At 42.2% G+C, this 18,844-nt stretch overlaps 1 pseudogene; it reads right to left on the reverse strand.

Annotated features, from left to right (window-relative positions):
• Positions 1–2,224: 2,224 nt before the first annotated feature.
• Positions 2,225–15,637, reverse strand: LOC125344170 (annotated as a pseudogene).
• Positions 15,638–18,844: the final 3,207 nt, after the last annotated feature.

An 18,844-nucleotide genomic window follows, 5' to 3' on the forward strand; every position in this document is an offset into this window, starting at 1 on the left:
GATTTTGGTTTCTCCCTGGTGCTTGTATGAAAGGGAGGTGGGGGAGCATAAAAGGAAGAAAATAATATACCCTAGTTTCTTGTCAGCCTTGGGCAGACCCTCCACAGGTAAAAACACTTGCATGAGTGAAATATTGCTGACCACAAATGTCACTGGAAATCTGTGGCTTTGAGGGGAAAGAAAACAATTTCTCATCATCTGTTAAAAGCTGGTGCATTTTCTCAGTATGTTATTGAAACATCCCTGCACTTAATAAGGTTTTGAGAAAGCAAAACTAGGAGAATTGTAGGACAGGGCTTCCTTTGCAGGTAAGGGTACAAAACAAGTCAGGGCCTCTTAGCTTTGCAAATTGTAGGCAACCTGAGTTTTAGTTTTCAATTACCTCCTCAACCTGATGTCCTTTCATTGTATATCTTGTGCAAATGTATACAGTGCTCCTTTGTTTGTGTGTGTGTCAGTCATGGGGCTTGAACTCAGAGCCTGGGCACTGTCCCTGACCTTTTCTGCTCAAGACTAGTGCTCTACTAATTTAAGCCACAGCTAAATCTGCAGTTATGTTTTGTTTTGTTTTGCCAGTCCTGGGGCTTGAACTCAGGGCCTGAGCACTGTCCCTGGCTTCTTTTTGCTCAAGGCTAGCATTCTGCCACTTGAGCCACAGCACCACTTCTGGCTTTTTCTATATATGTGGTGCTGAGGAATCGAACCCAGGGCTTCATATATATGAGGCGGGCACTTTACAATTAGTAGTTAGTTGGAGATGAGTTTCAGCAACTTTCTTGCCTGGGCTGGCTTCGAACCTCAATCCTTGATCTCAGTATCCTGAGTAGCTAGAATTACAGGCATAAGCCACCATCGCCTGTCCAGTGCTCTTTAAAATAAACTGTATCCTATTTCCTTCACTCTGACACCCAAAATCCTTGGGTTGGCCTCAACCAAGAAGAAACTTGCATGAGTAAAAATTGCTGATCCAAAGAACCAGCCCAAGTCTGTGACCTTCAGGGAAAGGAAAACTTTTTTTTTTTTTTTTTTTGCCACTCCTAGGCCATTGATTTAGGGCCTGAGCACTGTCCCTGGCTTCTTTTTGCTCAAGGCTAGCACTCTACCACTTGAGCCACAGCACCACTTCCAGCTTTTTTCCACATACGTGGTGCTGAGGAATCAAACCCAGGGCTTCATGTATACAAAGCACTCTACCACTAGGCCATATTCCCAGCCCAGGAAAACATTGTTTATATGTGCAACTGGTACTGAGTTTTTTCAGTGAGTTAATGAAGGTCAGGACCAGCCATTGCTATCCCAAAGATCAAAGGGCTCAGAATCTAAAGCTAGATGATGTCCTAATAGGGATAATCATACACTTTGAGCCATAATCAGGTTCTGAAGAACTGGAATGTAGAAGGCAGGGTGAGATTGTATAATCAGATGCCAAAATACTGGAATTTCCATCATGTTAATGGTTTTTGGCAGTGTTTCTCAGTCGAGGCACCTGAGAACCTCTTAACAACATATATGCCTCACCTGTAGAGATTATGATTCAGGTCAGGGCTGGTGCTAGGGCTTGTGATTTTAGGAAAGCTCACCAGGCATTTTAGATATGCACCACTGACTTTAGGGGCAATTGGTTGGAACATATGGACCCAGAAAGTTCAAGTATAGTCAGCACAGCATGAGCTCTCTGCAAGAATAGCCAGCTTTCTGAGTGAGGTCTTAAAATACTAGGTCTTCTACTCTGTGGAACTCTAGAGGTAAAAGCCCCAGAGTACTGAGCTTTTAATCTCCATAATCTATCATGGCTTTTATTATTATATTATTTGTATTTTTTCACATGGTGTGCTGTGGATGATTCAGCATAGATTTTGGAGTCAAGTGGCCTAAACTGGAATCCTGGTTTTAATACTGTGTGACTTGGAAAAGAGTATCAGCCTCTCTATGCCTCAGTTATTTTTTAAAAGATAATAAGGCTGGTTGTGATGGCTCACATCTGTAATCCCAGGTATTCAGGAACAGAAATGAGGAGGATCACAATTGAAGGCTAGCCTAAGGGTTGTTTAAAGGATTCATGGCACCTAATAAAAGCAACCAAACAGTGGCTACTTCAAAGCTAAATACCTCCTCTAACTTTCTATAGACTTGAGTGGGAATTCCTCTCTCATCCCAGGATGGCACTGAGTATTCTATAAGAGTAGAAACTTGCTAGGGAAGAAAACGGCATGAATATTTGAAGCTAAGGGGCCCAACCCAGTCTGAGTTGCTGCTCAGCTTCTGCATTCCCTGCCAGGGGCCAAAAAAGATCTTGTTCAAACTTGAGCAGCTCCAGCATCAGAGCTCCCAGACACTGAAAACAGGAAGTATGAGCCCCACTAGGTCATTGAGCAACAAGGCTGCTAACACTCACCATCTTAACCTCCCTCCCACCCACAGCCCCCCTTGCAGCCAGCTATTATCTCTTCCCTAATTCTTAGGGCTCCATCGGGCAGGCACCCAGCCATATCTCCAACTTGTTTCAGAGCTCTAAATTCTTAGAGAATTCTTACTTTAGACTGCCTTATTCTAGTGTTCTGATAGCAATGTGCTAAGTTCTTTGTATAGAATCTACTGTACTATTTTTAGTCTCATCTCATGGGAGAAAACAAAAGCACAGCAAGATTAGGGGACCTATATGATGTAAAACAGCTACATTTGCAGAGCTAGGGTTTGAACCCAGAGACCACATGCCCAGCACTATGACATTTCACCTCTCAGAAGGGCTCAGACTCAGAGAAAGAGAGCAGACTTCTTTTCAAGCTCCCTACTTCAGGGATTCTCATATAGATGGTCATTCTTTTCTCCTGAAATGATTTCTGGTCCATGTGAAGATATCGCACTTAACCACCAGTTTTAAAGCACTTCACTCTTGTTAAGACAGACTTTTCTGCTGAAATCTGGTTTCATTGAAGTGGTTTCCGTTTTCACCAGAATTCTTCCTTCTGAAATATTCTGTGGCCCATTCTACTACCAGAACTCAACTTGATTTCTCCTTTGCTGTGTCTTTCCCAAGTCACCACCTCACAACTACCACCACACCCCTGCACACTCATTCCCATTCAGTCTACCATCCTCCTCAGCAGGAAACATCTGAGTTCTCCTTTGAGTTAGACACAATGAGAAGGGCTGCTGAGATATTTTCTAAATTAGTTCTATTGAGATATAATTCATATACTATACAATTCACCTACTTAAAGCACACAACTCCACTGGTTTTTTAGTATGTTCAGAGTCAGGCAACATCACAACCAATTTAGAACATTGTCATCATCTCAGAGTGATACTCAACCTATAAGCAATCATCCCTTTTCTCCCTAGCCCCCTCAGCCCTAGGCAGCCTCTTATCTACTTTCTGTCTCTGTGGGTTTGCCAATTATGGACACTTCATATAAATAGAATCATATAGTACAAAGTGACTTTTGTGACTTGCCTCTTTCATTTAACATCATGCTTATCAAGTTTTATTCATGTTGTAGCATGTGTCAGTATGATTGCTGGGTTCTATATAACAAATTGGAGAGAAAAGATGGTCTAGGTTCCTTTTGCAGCAGTCACATTGAAAATCAATCAACAATCCTCCCTCCATTCCCCTCCCTCCCATCCATCCTTCCTTCCTTCCTTCTTTCTTTCCTTCCTTCCTTCTTCCTTCCTTCCTTCCTTCCTTCCTTCCTTCCTTCCCTCCCTCCATCCCTCCCTCCCTCCCTCCTTCTGCCCTGCCCTCTTTCCTTTTAAAGTACCTACATTCCAGGCTTTCCTTTTAAAGATGCTGGACATTACAAGAACAGATGACACAATCCTAGTCCACAAGGAATTCATATCTTTTTTTTTTTTTTTTTTTTTTTGGCCAGTCCTGGGCCGTGAACTCAGGGCCTGAGCACTGTCCCTGGCTTCTTTTTTGCTCAAGGCTAGCACTCTGCCACTTGAGCCACAGTGCCCCTTCTGGCCATTTTCTGTATACGTGGTGCTGGGGAATTGAACTCAGGGCCTCATGTATACGAGGCAAGCACTCTTGCCACTAGGCCATATTCCCAGCCCCAGGAATTCATAACTTTACAAAGCAAACAGAATCATGATTACAACCCAGTGAGCACTGTAATAAAAGTATACATAAAATGATGAGGATGCTCTTTTTTTATGCCTTGGAAGTTAAGAAAAATCTTACAGAGGAGATGATATTTCAGTTAGGCCATAAGGATGTACAGAATTTGCTGAGGAAAGGCATTCTAGGCATAGGGGAAACCATGGCAGCATAAAAAGGCAAGATGTGCCCAGAAAGGCTGTAGGGATAGAGAAAGGAGTCTAGGAGGAATGGAAAGTCAAAGAACTGTGGAGGAAGGAGTTCGTTGGGGAAGGAACCTAAGGATCCAGCTGGTGGGGATCCCCAGGCAGGACTGCTAGTCAGCAGCAGGAACAGTAGCTTCTGTCCTAAAGTCCCCTCCAGTGGTTCACTGCCATCCAGTTTTTCTCCTCCCTTCCTGATCCAGCAGGTTAGTGCTTGGCACAGTATGGGCCTCACAGGGCCCTCCGTCCTCCATCTGCCTATCAAAGTGTTGGCATTGGGAACTTTTGCTAGCTAAACGTTTTGAATATTCCCCCTTTGTCTTTAGGTATTACTTTTCAAAATTGAGAAAGTTAATTAAGGTCAAGGAGTGACAAAAGTTTAACTAAAAATCCCCTCTTCCCAAATTATAAAAATAACCATGAAAGCAAAATACTCTCCACAGCATTCATAGCCAATAATCTCATAGCATTCTGGCTTTGAGAGTTTCCTTTTCAATCTCAGTGTCCTATAGTTGGCTTGCCCTAAAGCCTAATACCAAACCTTTTCTTCTACCTCACCCCTAAACTTTCTCTGAGAAAATTGCATTCATACCCAGGCTCTAATTATGGCCAACAGATGACTCACAAATGCTTATCAACAGATTTTTTCCTCTGACTCTCCTTATATTCTGTTGTCTACTTGGTGCCTTTATTGGTTGTTACACACAGGGTACCTCAAAGGAAACCTGTCTGAGACTGTTTCTGTTTTAATACCCCAACTTAGACTTCTTCCATCCCTCTCTATCTGGAATGATGGCACCACATTCATTCAGCTACTCAAACCAGAAGCCTAGAAGTCATTCCAGTGCTCTATGCTCTCAGTCCTTTTATCCTAGCCATTGCTAAATCCTACCTAGGAAAATTTGGCTCCCCATGTCCACCACTATTAGTTTTGCTCAACCCACTCTCAGCTTTTGCCTGAATGACTGAAATAACTTCCCATCTGATATCACCAATTGATTTTATCTTTCTACTCCCTCTTACACTTTCTCCAGTCCAGTCTGTTCACCTAGTGCAGAGTAATCTTTTGAAGTAATGTGCTTAATGCCTACTATTGCCTTGAACAATGGTCAGAAACCTGGATAGGGTCTGCTCTTTAACTCCCCCATCTCTTAGCTTCACGTGTCCTCCACTCTCCCTGCTCACTCTGTTCAGTCATTATCTTATTGTCAATCTCTGTCCAACCTTGGGCCCTTGCAATTCATATTCCTTTCTTCTGGTAGTTTCTTTTTTATTTTCTTGGAATAGTCTAGTCTCACTGTACTACGTACTACCTCTTTGATGCACTTGTTACTGTTGTACTTTTACCTCTGCTATATCATTATCGGATTAAAGTTTGGTTTGTTCCTTACATACTGTATCTTTCACGAGGTTTAGGATAGTGGGTTTTGCATTTTGTTTTGTGTTTGTTGGTACTGGCACTTAAACTCATGGCCTGGGTATTGTCCCTTAGCATCTTTTCTCAAGACTGGGTTTTATCACTTGAGCCCAGTTCCACTTCTGAGTTTTGAGTGGTTAATTGGAGATAAGAGTCTCATGGACTTTCCTGCAAAGGCTAGCTTCAAACTGTGATTCTCAGATCTCAGCCTCCTAAGTAGCTAGGATTACAAGTATAAGCCACCAATGCCTGGCTAACAGTGTGGTTTTAATCACCATTTTATTCCAAGCACCTAGTACCATACCTGGAATATGGCTGAATTTAATGTCTATTTAATAAATACATTCTGATGTATTTCCTTTCACTTTCTTCTTTTTATACAGTTATGTTCATTTTCTATACATAATTTTTATCTTTTTAAAACATTTTATTATTTTATCATTAGCTTTATCCTATGTTCTGACAAATCTTCCTATGCCTTATATGTACAATATCGTTAATGCTCTTCCAACCTACCTTTCAGGATTGAGTCTTCATAGAAAAAGTATGTGAAAGTTCTGTGTAAGTATGTACATATGACACAATATAATTTATATTTCAAAAGAAAGGTGGGTTACTTTTTTTCTGGTATTCTCCTCACTCTTTTTTTTTTTTTTTTTTTTTTTTTTTGCCAGTTCTGGGGCTTGAACTCAGGGCCTGAGCTCTGGCCCTGGCTTCTTTTTTGCTCAAGGCTAGCACTTTACCACTTCAGCCACAGCGCCACTTCTGACTTTTTTTTATATATGTGGTGCTGAGGAATTGAACCCAGGGCTTCATGTATACAAGGCAAGCACTCTCTACCACTAGGCCATATTCCCAGCCCCTTCTCCTCACTCTTGTCTTTTCTTTTCCAGAAATACATACCGAAATGATTTCATTTAAGAAGGTTACTATGTGATGTCTGAAAAGGAGTATCAACATTAACATCACTGAAATCAGAGTGACTATACCAATATTTAAAACCTTAAAAAGTTCAATTTCTTTTTTATTCTTATCTGGTCAGGAACATGGCATCCTTTTTGAAGAGATCTTCAGTCCAGGAATAAAAATTTTCTTAAATTTTCCACTTTCTATTCTCTATTCTTTTAACGCTTTGTTTACCTGAGGTTGAATTTCAACAAGTTGGACATCAGGAAGTGGTCTTTCTTTTAGCATCTGCACACATTAGCGAACATCATCATTTTTTTTTCTAGAAATTTAAGTGGAGTTTGTTCTTGTAAAGTTGATTGCTAATTAAAGCTACTGCTCTTGTATTTCTTTCAGTATTTCAATCTGTGGAGTGTATTCTTGACTTATCATATGGCCAATATCACAGAGAGAAGTTAGGAAATTGTTTTTCTATTCTAATATATCAGTAAGCTCCTTCAAATACTGGGGAAAAACTTCCTTGAAACCTTGGACTATCTTCTCAGAATGAGATTTTTGTTTTAGCTTTTTCTTTGGGTTAAGGGGGTGTCAGTCATTGTTGGGAGCCAAACTTGTAGCTAAATTCTTCCTGACCTCTGGCTGTGTTTTCAAGGATGTGCAAGGACATGGCTTAATGGAAAATCAGAAATGCTTTACTATGTCTGCCATGAGTCCATTCTTATGTTAACCAACCTCATCCTGTCTTAGCTACCATCAGGTATTGCTCTGGGGTCCATTCTTATGTTAACCAACCTCATCCTGTCTTAGGTATGTTGGGTTTTGCTAACGCCAAGCCTTTTTGTGTTCTGGAATTTTAAGCCTATGCTATTTCCTGGTTTTCAAACTGCATATAACCTGGAAGTTAAGAATAAACCTGGCTGCAGTCTTGAGTTACAATCTTAAGTTGCAGACCTCCCAAACTCCATACTTCACCTCTTGTCTTTTTTCTCTTGTCTGTATTTTTCCTTTTCTTTAATCCTCGCCCCCCCCCCCCGCCCCCATTCAGGATTCCCTTTTCACTGCCAGCTGGCTCTGGCAGAGTGGCGCCTGAACAGGGACTTAAACACCTGGGACGACGGCAGAGGACCCCCACTCAGGTAAGGACGTCCGATCACTTGGGAAGGAGAGCGGGAGAGAGAGAGAGATCGTCGGGAGTAAGAAATTATGGGACTAAGTAAAAGCTGCATGCTATACATGCAGGCCCCCAAAGGCATGCTTCATGCCTGGGCAGTGAAAGTTGGCCAAAGTCACTTAGAACGTCTCTTTCACTTTATTGAAGCATGCCCCCAGTTCCCGGAGGAAGGAACAATAAACTTAGAAACTTGGCGGAAAATTGGAAAAAAGATTCAGGAACATTATGATGCGAATGGCCCTGAGAAAACCCCAGTGAACGCTATTACTCTCTGGAATCTGGTCCGAGATTGTTTAGATCCTAGACATGAATGGATTAGATTCAATCCGTCGATCAGAGAAACTGAACAGGGACCTGATGAGTGTTGCCCAGCCCCGGGAGCTTATGCAGCTGCCCGGGAAGAGCTGAGAAAATTAATAAGATCTGAACCCAATGGGCTAGATATTAAGGAAGACTCAAATGGCTCAGGCACTGAGGAAAAATTATGCAATGAGCCTACTAAAGATAGATTGACCCACGTTGAGAATATGTTGAAATCAGTTATAGCTCTATTGTCACAGCTTCATCCAGAACAACAAACTCCTTTAAAGTTAGATACTGGTGAGCCCCCACCGACAGTCCTGGCAGACTTACAGCTCTCCTAGGTGCAGACTGCTCACAGAGGGGAGGGACCTGAGGCTAGGGAAATGCTAACACCACTGAGGTAACTTCTCCTGACCGAGCGCTCTACTTCCATCCACCACGACAATGACAGATTTGAAACCCCAACCAGGGTGAGTGACCATTAGCCTGGAGCTTGGATTTTCCATAAAGCCACTGGGCTAGGTCAAGGAGATCAGCTATTGTGGGTGTTTGGAGTCAACTGATCTCTAGTTCAGCTCCGCTGGTCACTCATCAAGTGGGGAACAGTCTAAAATGCTTCAGGAAATCTGCTCAAGTTTGAGCCCAACCTTACGTATTTGGAATATTTTACAGGACTTACCTAACTTCTTTTTTTTTTTTTTTTTTTGGCCAGTCCTGGGCCTTGGACTCAGGGCCTGAGCACTGTCCCTGGCTTCTTCTCGCTCAAGGCTAGCACTCTGCCACGTGAGCCACAGCACCGCTTCTGGCCGTTTTTTCTGTATATGTGGTGCTGGGGAATCGAACCTAGGGCCTCGTGTATCCGAGGCAGGCACTCTTGCCACTAGGCTATATCCCCAGCCCCCTTACCTAACTTCTATGAGCGCTCAGGCAGGTGAAGTTCTCTCTGTCTCTTTTTCTGTCTCTCTAAACTCTGCCTGCCTGTCTGTGATGGATAGGATGGGCTGGTGCTAGCTTCCAAAGGTACCAATATTTGTTTAACATCTGCTTTCAAAGACTCAAAGAAAGGTTTTCTATTCTTGTTATTGATGTTAAGTTTGGAGACTCAGTTAAATTCTGCTTGTTTGGCTAAATTGTAAGTTTTCTATATCATTGAGCACATGGTCGACAATAGGATTGGTTGGAGTGGAAGCCTGCCCATCCCCCAGGTGACAGGCATGCCAAATTCCTGGAGGCTGGGGAGGGACTTGGAGTCTCCAGCTCCCGGTAACCCTGCCCTCACTCTTTACTCTGTAACTGCGGCCTTGCATTTCAAAGGTGCCTTGCAATTCAAATGCTGAAAGATGAAGATGTCTTGCTGTGAGCTTGCTGTCTGTGTTCTCTGTTCATGTCCTGTCTCCCGTAAGCTCCTCATGGGAGCTGAACTGGTTTCTCAAAATGTGGCTTCTTGGATAATATGTGAAATTTTTGGTTTGCTGGAAAAGTTTTTTTTGTGGTTGTTGTTGTGTTTACTATCTAACCATGTGGTTCTAGAATATAGGCAAAATAATATCACTTGCCACTGGAATCCCAGAAAACTTACATGGCCAATTAAAGAACAATTCTAAGCGCACCCCAAAGCTTGTGCACACTGTCTGTATGTGTATGTCTGTCTGTCTATGTCTATCTGTTGGTAAAACTTAAAAACAAAACAAAAAAAAAAAGGTTTTAAACCCAAACTGATCATGTTTGGGTGCAAGCAAATGTGTCTAAGAAAAACTCCAAAAGGTTCTAGTCAAGTCTACATCTAATCCTGACAATTCTTTGATATAGACTAAGATTTTGCTTCTCCATTTTTTTTTCTTTTTTTTCCTATGCTCTCATAAACTCTTTAAGATCAAGGGACCAGAGTCATTTTGGAACAACTGCACAAATGTGACTATTAACCTAAATTTTCCTGACCCAAAATTAACATTTTGCTTTATAGAATGCAGGTTGACATGTGTGCTAGCTGAGTGGACCGTGGCAGTCTGTGGCTACAGGAAGCTGCCTCCACAGTCGACTCCCAAACTGCCTGGTTTGCTCAGGCAATCTAGGAGTCCTGTGAGGATTTTGACAGGCCCAGGCTGTCAAAGGCTACTACCCTGGCTCTGCCTGCCCCAAGATTAGAGTTGGGTTTATAGCAGGCCTATCATGACAAGAGTTGCAACCGAGACTTATTCCAAGGTTAAAAGCATCAGAGTTGTGTTTGGCGACCACAGGGTTGCATTGGGGTAGCATTGGTGTCTTCTCCCTCCATGACTCACAAACTGTCCTGGCTGCTACAGAGAGCAGACTTGGTTGGCCTTCAATCTGTGTGGATTTTGTGACTAGGAAGATGGTTAAAGGCCCAAGCCTTCTAAAATCTGTTTAAAAATGCCTTTAACCCGTCTGTGTAGAAATTTACAGGCAACCAGCAGGAGGTGTGACAGCCTATCCGGGGAACTCTGAGATGCCACTACAGCCTTACCCAGATGCAACCCATCTCTCCTGCTGGCCTGCTAATTGGGGATGGAAGACACAGCCACTTCAGATCCACTGAAGCTGAGACTTTTATTGTTATTCATTTGTTTTCGCTTTCACCTGCCAGTAAGGTAAGGTTAAATAATATGATTTGATTTGATGGCACATGGATCTCATTTAGTCTGCTGTTCTTTAAGTGTTACAGCAGAACTCTGGCAACTATTTGTTGGTCAATTCTTAACAACTTACAGATAAACTCTACTCCTATTGTTCTCCTGTTGCTTTAATTGGAAATAAAAAGGGCTTTATTGGCTAAGACTCCTTGGATTACAGTTCGAAGCCAGCCCAGGCAGAGAAAAATAAAAATCCCTCTTGGTCATGAGGTCCTTATTAATTTACTAGTCAGAAATTACAGATTAAGACTTCTCATTTGTGTACCTTGCATGATTTTCAAAAATTTCTGGGAGATATTAATTGGCTTCGCCCTTATCTTAAATTATCCACAGCTGAATTAAGACCTTTATTTGATCTATTAAAGGGGGACCCTTACCCTACATCTCCCAGGCAAATGACAACTGAAGCAGCTAAAGCCTTAAGCATAGTAAATTCTGCCATTTCTTCCCAACATGTAAATTATATTGATTACTGAGCCCCTTGGGAAGCATATATTTTAACTACACCTCATTCTCCAACAGCAGTCCTCTAGAAGAAGGGACCTCTTTTATGGCTTTCCTTGCTTGCTACTCCTTCAAAAGTGTTAACTCCCTATTATGAATTGGTAGCCACCTTAGTCATATGTGCCGTGTGGAATCTTGGAAGTATCTTGGACAAGATCCACAGGTTATTTATATCCCCTATACTTTACAACAGCAAGAATGGCTTTATATTCATTGTGACTCATGGGCCATTGCTTGGGCCACTTTTATGGGTACAATTTCACATCATTATCCCTCCAACAAATTACTTCACTTTGCCTCTTCTTACACCTTTATATTTCCTCAAGTTGTATCTCTATCACCTCTTTCTATGGCTGCCTTGGTGTTTACAGATGGATCTTCTAACGGAACAGCTGCTCTTACTATTGATGGTGAAACTAAATCTTGGGACACTGGTCTTTCTTCAGCCCAGGAAGTTGAACTTCAAGCAGTTTTACAGGCCCTTACACTTTTACCTACTAAAGCTTTTAATTTATATTCAGATAGTCATTATGTTATTCGAGCCCTTCAGGTCATTGAAACTGTCCCTTTTCTTGGAACAGCTAATTCATTCCACTATCCAAACTCTTTTTCTCCAGATACAACTTCTTCACTCTCGCACCTGTCCATGCTTTTTTGGATTTATATGTGCCCATACTAAGCTTCCTGGACCATTAAGTGAGGGCAATGCTGTTACAGATGAGGCTACTCAAATTTTTCTCACTCAAATTGACTTAGCAAAGCAATCACATGCTGCCCACCATCAAAACAGTCATGCCTTATGTCAGCATTTTCATATCATACGTGAGGTGGCTTGTCAAATTGTAAAAACTTGTCCCAACTGTACTACCTTCCTACCTGTGCCCTCCAATGGCATTAACCTTCGAGGCTTAGTGGCCAACCATGTTTGGCAAATGGATGTTACCCACATTCCCTCTTTTGGACAGCTCCACTTTGTCCATGTTACCATAGACACCTACTCTAATTTTATTATGGCTACTCCTCTTATCGGGGAAGCTAGCAAACATTGTATCTCCCATGCCTTATGCTGCTTTGCTACTATGGGACTTCCTAAACATATTAAAACTGATAATGGTCCAGGATATGCTGGACGAGCTTTTCAAACTTTTTGCAAATCTTACCAAATTGTTCACTCTACAGGAATTCCCTATAATCCTCAAGGTCAAGGAATTGTTGAACAGGCCAACGGTTTGTTAAAACACCAAATTTCTAAATTAAAAGGGGGGTGGAAATTATAGCCCCTTTCTCCTGTTAACGTTCTTTCCCATGCTTTATTCGTACTAAATTTTTTAAATTTGGACTGTAATGGCCTTTCCGAAGCACAGTGGTTCTGGGAAAAGAGAGAGCAAAGAGCTTTTGCCCAAGTTAAGTGGAAAGATCCTTTAACAGGTGCTTGGCACGGGCTTGATCCAATATTGACATGGGGTCGAGGACATGTTTGTGTTTTTTCACAGGATGAAAATGATGCCTGCTGGCTACCTGAGCATTGCGTTCAGATTGTGGAAGCTCATCAGAATAGTACAAGTGCTGACCCACTGGGCTTACGTGCCAGATCCACCGATTGTGCACCCTGCGACCTGGGAAGGAGCTGAGGTGTTCATTCATGTCAACAGATCAGCATACGAATCCATGGGAGAACTGCACCCCATAAAGTGTAGACATGACCATCCTTTTATAACCAATATTTCAGGAACTAATTCTCAATTGATGGACTGGTCCGGAGCCAATCTCACCAACAAGTACAACCCAGGTCTGTGGTGGATGAATGGACACCCTCAACATCATGTCTGGATGTTAGTGGCTGCCCTAAATAATATCTCCTGGCCCACTTCTTCTTATTTAAAAAATATTATGAGTTGTGTAACACCTCCTTATGCCATTATGTGTGGACCTTTTAATATTTCTATAGGAGCCATGTATTTAAATGTTACTTGTACTAACTGTTCTTTTACAAATTGCTTGTATAGTGGTCTTACTGATTCTGTAATTGTTATTAAGCAGCCTCCATTTGTCATGCTTCCTGTGAACATATCTGAAGCTTGGTATGAAGAAACAGGTATTCAAGTGTTAAAACATTTAAAAGAGCTCATGCGCCCTAGACGATTTATAGGGCTATTTTTTTTGCCAGTCCTGGGCAGTGAACTCAGGGCCTGAGCACTGTCCCTGGCTTCTTTTTGCTCAAGGCTAGCGCACTGCCACTTGAGCCACAGCGCCACTTCTGGCCATTTTCTGTATATGTGGTGCTGAGGAATCGAACCCAGGGCCTCGTGTATCCGAGGCAAGCACTCTTGCCACTAGGCCATATTCCCAGCCCCGATTTATAGGGCTATTGATAGCAGGCACTGTAGCCTTTATTTCCTTAGCTGCCTCTGCTGCAGCAGCTACTGTGGCTTTAACACAAAGTGTGCAGACAGCTCACTATGTTAATCAGCTTGCTCATAATACTACACAAGCCCTGCACTTTCAAGGCAGGATTGATGATAAGGTAGAACAAAAATTAGAAGCATTGTATGAATCTGTGTTGTCTCTGGGAGAACAAATTTGTGCTTTACAAACTTTGCAACGGGTGCGCTGTCATGCTGGGTTTGACTCTGTGTGACCCTCCATAAATATAATGGGTCGAGCTATCCTTGGGAACAAGTTGTAGCACATCTAAATGGTATTTGGCACCATAATAATTTGTCCTTAGATCTCTTTCAACTCCATAGGCAAATAGCTGGACTAGAACAAGCTCCACCTCTGGACTCTGAAGTGGCAGAAACAGCAAAAGAACTGTTTGAACAACTTCAACAGTATATCCCTTCTTTGACTAATGTTAAGGGGCTGCTAGTGACATTGCTCGGCCCAGGGATACTTTTACTGATGGTTTTCCTATGCCTTCCTTCCATTGTACGCATATTGTAAAACTCTCATGAGTTTAGCCAGTCAGCTGCATAAGGTCAAGCTCCAAGTAAATGAATTTCTCCTGAGAGGAACCACAGCCAGAGACGGGTAAGAGGGGATCTCCGGTTTTGACCAACCTATGACAGGGCCTTCAGCTTTGCTCTGAAGAAGACCCCGATGATGGGTAAGGCAGGCTGGTTGACCCACAACCCACCTAAGACAGGTGGGTTCGCTTCTTTAAACAAAGATGCGGGAGATGTCGGGAGCCAAACTTGCAACTAAATTCTTCCTGACCTCTGGCTGTATTTTCAAGGACGTGCAAGGACATGGCTTAATGGAAAATCAGAAATGCTTTACTATGTCTGCCATGAGTCCATTCTTATGTTAACCAACCTCATCCTGTCTTAGGTATGTTGCTAGGTTTTAGGTTTTGCTAACCCCAAGCCTTTTTGTGTTCTGGAATTTTAAGCCTATGCTATTTCCTGGTTTTCAAACTGCATATAACCTGGAAATTAAGAATAAACCTGGCTGCAGTCTTGAGTTACAATCTTAAGTTGCAGACCTCCTGAACTCCATACTTCGCCTCTTTTTTCTCTTGTCTTGTATTTTTCCCTTTCTTTAATCCTTGCCCCCCTCGTTCAGGATTCCCTTTTCGCTGCCAGCTGGCTCCGGCAAGTCATGGGGCTTCAATTCAGGGCCTGGGTGCTGTCCCAGAGCTCCTTCACTCAAGGTTAGCACTGTACTTCCGGTTTCTGGTGGTTAGTTGCAGATAAGTGTCTCTTGGGCTTTCCTGAGCAGGCTGGCTTTGAACCATGATCCTCAGATCTCAGGCTCCTGAGTAGCTGGGATTACAGACATGAACCATCAGTGCCTGGCTCTTCTAATGTTTTGATAAGATGAGTGATATCTGTCCAGCGTTCATCAGTGAGCTGTTTAAGCAGTCTTCACAGTGTGTCCTTTTTCTTTCAGATAGGCTACCATGTATAAGATGACTGTGATGTTGACCTATAATTATAAGTCAACAATAGGTTAACATTGCCTATAGGTAATGATCACAAACTGATTTTTTATTTAGCAGAAAATAAACATTCAATGGTTGTCGGCAGTGTGTGTAGCAGGTGACAATATCTAGATGGTCTTCTTTCTGGTACTTTTCAATTATAGTCCTTCGGGCTGGGGATATAGCCTAGTGGCAAGGGTGCCTGCCTCAATTATAGTCCTTCATGCAAAATTAACGGGTAAAGGTTCAATACCAGTTGGAGCAATTTCTGTAATAATTTTGTAATTAGGGCACTTGAGTGGACTTCTTAAAAGTCTCTCTATATAAAAGTTACCAGATGCCTGAAGAATGTTTTCCAAACAATTTTTACAAAATGTTTGAGGACATGGTAGTACTCTAAGATCTTTAAAAATACTGTAACAAATGGGGCACACTAACTGGTCCTTAAAGTTGTGCATTTCCTTTTTTTTTCTCTTTGGTTGATTTTCTGGTTTAGATACTGAATATCCTTTATCTCCAACTTTCCCTGATCCCCTTATTCTTTTCCAAGATCTAGTGCACATGGGGGTAGTGCACAGTGTGGGCTCAAGAGCAGCACCCAGGTGGCCAAGGAGTGTGGCGGAGCACTCCCCTTCACTCTTGTCCTCATACTTGTTTTCATTTTGTTATGTGCCATTGATCCATTTGGTCATCTAGTTTAAGGTCTAAGATAACTCATTAACCTTTTGTGTTTGTATATCCTAGAGCTTGTACTCAGGGCACTGTCCCTGAGCTTTTGTGCTGAAGGCTAGTACTCTACCACTTGAGCCATGGTTCCATTTCTGGCTTCTGGTGTTTAAATAGTGATAAGAGTCTCAAAAACTTTCCTTTTTGGGTGGCTTTGGATTGTAATCCTCAGATCTCAGTTTCTTGAGTAGCTAGAATTACAGGCATGAACTACCAGTGCCTAGATAACTAACTGACTTTCAATGTCCTACTAGCCCAAGGAGGTTTGTATTAAAAAACAAAAATTACAATTGCTAAAAAGAGGCTGGGCATGGTGATGCACACTGTAATCTCAGGATATTCAAGAGGCTAAGGTAGGAGGATGGGGAGTTTGAGGCCATCCTGAAGTACACAAGGCCCTATTGTTGTGTGTGTGTGTGCGCGCGCGCACGTGCGCACATGTGCATGCCACTACTAGGGCTTGAACTCTGGTCTCACTTGGCTTTAGTTGCTGGCTTGAACTCTGGCCTCAATTTCTCCCTTGAGCCAGGCCTTCACTTTAGCTTTTACCAGCTTAATTGGAGATAAGAGTCTTGATTTGTCTGCCTAGGCTAGCTTCAAATGGTGATTCTCAGATGTCAGCTTCCTAAGTAGTTAGGATTATAGGACTGAGCCATGGGCATCTGGAGAGACTATCCTTTGAAACAAGCCAATAAATACACTTGTTCAAAGACAGGCACTCAGCCCAAGTTCATGAGGTTGGAATCTAGAAGAGGACTCAAGAGATTCATTGAATTATCTTTCACTCATTCATTTAACAAACACTTATTGAGGATTGGTTATGGACCTGTCACTCTGCTGTGTTCTTGAATACAATGAAAGCCTCAGTCTCTACTTCAATGACCTTAAAGGTCAAGTGGGGGAACAGACAATAATTGACTACACTGAAGCATCACAAGGAGAAGGATGTGCATGCAAGTTGGGCACTAAGGGCAAAGACAGCAAGCCAGAAGAGGTGGCCATGAATGGAGCCTTAAAGGGAAAATATTGAAGGAAGAAATGTCACTAGGAGCAGAGAACAGCATGTTAAAAGAAGAGGAAGGAGAAAGCACTGGGAATTCAAGAAACTGAAAACAGTTTTAGTGGCTGGGATATGGGCCAGCACTGGAGAAGAGATTCGGCTAGAGGACTAGACAAGAGCAGGAACCCAAGGGCCTGAAGGACTCTGCCTGCCACATAAAGGACTTTGAACTTTATTGTTCTTTGGGGAGTCATTAACGAGTTTAGATCAGTTTGGAGCATAACTATGAATGATCAATTAAAGGAAGATTCTGGGGCTGGGAACTGGAGATGTGACTCAAGTGGTGGAGTACCAACCTTGAATAGAAAAAGCCAATTGAGAGCGTGAGGCCTGGAGTTCAAACCCAGGTACTGGGACAATAAAAAGAAGAAAGAAAGAAAGGAGGGAGAGAGGGAGGGAAGGAAGAAAGGAAAGAAGAAAGAAAGGAAAGGAAAGGAGAGAGAGAGAGGAGAGAGAGAGAGAGAAAAGATTGATGATTGATTCTTGGGCCTAAGGCAGACTATGAATAGGGAAAACGAGTTTGAAGACTACTTCAATTAGCCACATGGGACCTAATGTGATGAGTGTGTGAACCATGATATATGGGTTATGAGGGAAGAGCACAGCTATGGGATATTTTGCGTTGATAGAATAGACATGGTGACTGGCTGTGAGGAGGAAGAGGAGGTGTTAATTTGGTTTGTTCTCCTGCCTTTATATAACTCTACACTTTCACAGAGGAAAAAGTGAAGCTGTGAGTGATGTCCTTAGTGCTATGTCTAATAGGAGGTTGGCCACCCTAGAATTACCATTGGTTGACTTTTGAGGATTAATATCACAGGGCCATTAGCCCTGTTAATGACTTCTGACTACCAATTCAATTAGAGACATTTTTCATCATCATAATCACCATGCACTGATGACATCCAAGACTGTGTGGGTTGATGCTTATTCCTCAAATACCCCCAGTCTGCTCAGCCCTGTGATTGTGGTTTTTAATTCCTGGAACTTCTCCAAAAGCTCCTGTCCTGAGATGAATTAGGGGATGGATTTGTGGTAGGTATAAAGAGGTCAGAAAACACTGGATCTAGCAGTTTGTCTTTCAACTTCCAAAAATGAGATGTGACTTCTAGTGTTTTAATAAATCACATACAGTGATCAATAAGTGTCTTCACAGAAGGACATGGGTGCACAAGGATAAAGAGTGAGGTACACAACTCAATTCCTGTATCCCTTGTTCTGTGGTCTGCTAGTTGACCTGCAGTTCTCACCTCTCTTCATATAAGGAAAAGGAAATGACTAATAAATGGGAAAGTCAGATTTGGAAGCTCCAGCTCAATTTTCCCTATAGTTGTCTTGGTGATAATCTTACATTTTTCTTTTTGCTTATTACATTTCTGTATTCCTTAATACCATAAGCTGAGAGAGTCTGCCTAGAAAGCTCTAGCCTTTGAACCCCATTGAGGTTGGACAGGTGGAGTTGACAGCTTTTGATCAAATTGCTTTTATTCCTCATTGGAATTTAGCCACTATTCCTGGCCTTGGAACGCTACTAGAATTATTCCAGGATGACATAAGCTTATTAGAAGTCCTTCTCTCACAACCCTTTCTTATAGTCCTCACAAGTAAAGACTCTCATCAATGCTTTTCTCGGCCATTTTTCTGTCCTCAACTGAACTCTCTCATGGGTGACAAAATAAGGATAAATGATGAAAGGGAGCCACAAGGTAAGATAAACATGGTGCTTAAAACATCAACTATAAGCAGCAGTTCTTCAAGTATGGGCTCGAGTCAGCAACTTGTGCATCATTTGTTATTTGTTAGTCATACAAATAATTATGCTTCATCCCATAGCTCCTAAATCAGAAACTCTAGAGGTGGGGCCCAGCAATCTGTATTT

This window comes from Perognathus longimembris, chromosome 2 (genome assembly GCF_023159225.1).
Source record: "Perognathus longimembris pacificus isolate PPM17 chromosome 2, ASM2315922v1, whole genome shotgun sequence".
Taxonomy (NCBI): Eukaryota; Metazoa; Chordata; class Mammalia; order Rodentia; family Heteromyidae; genus Perognathus; species Perognathus longimembris.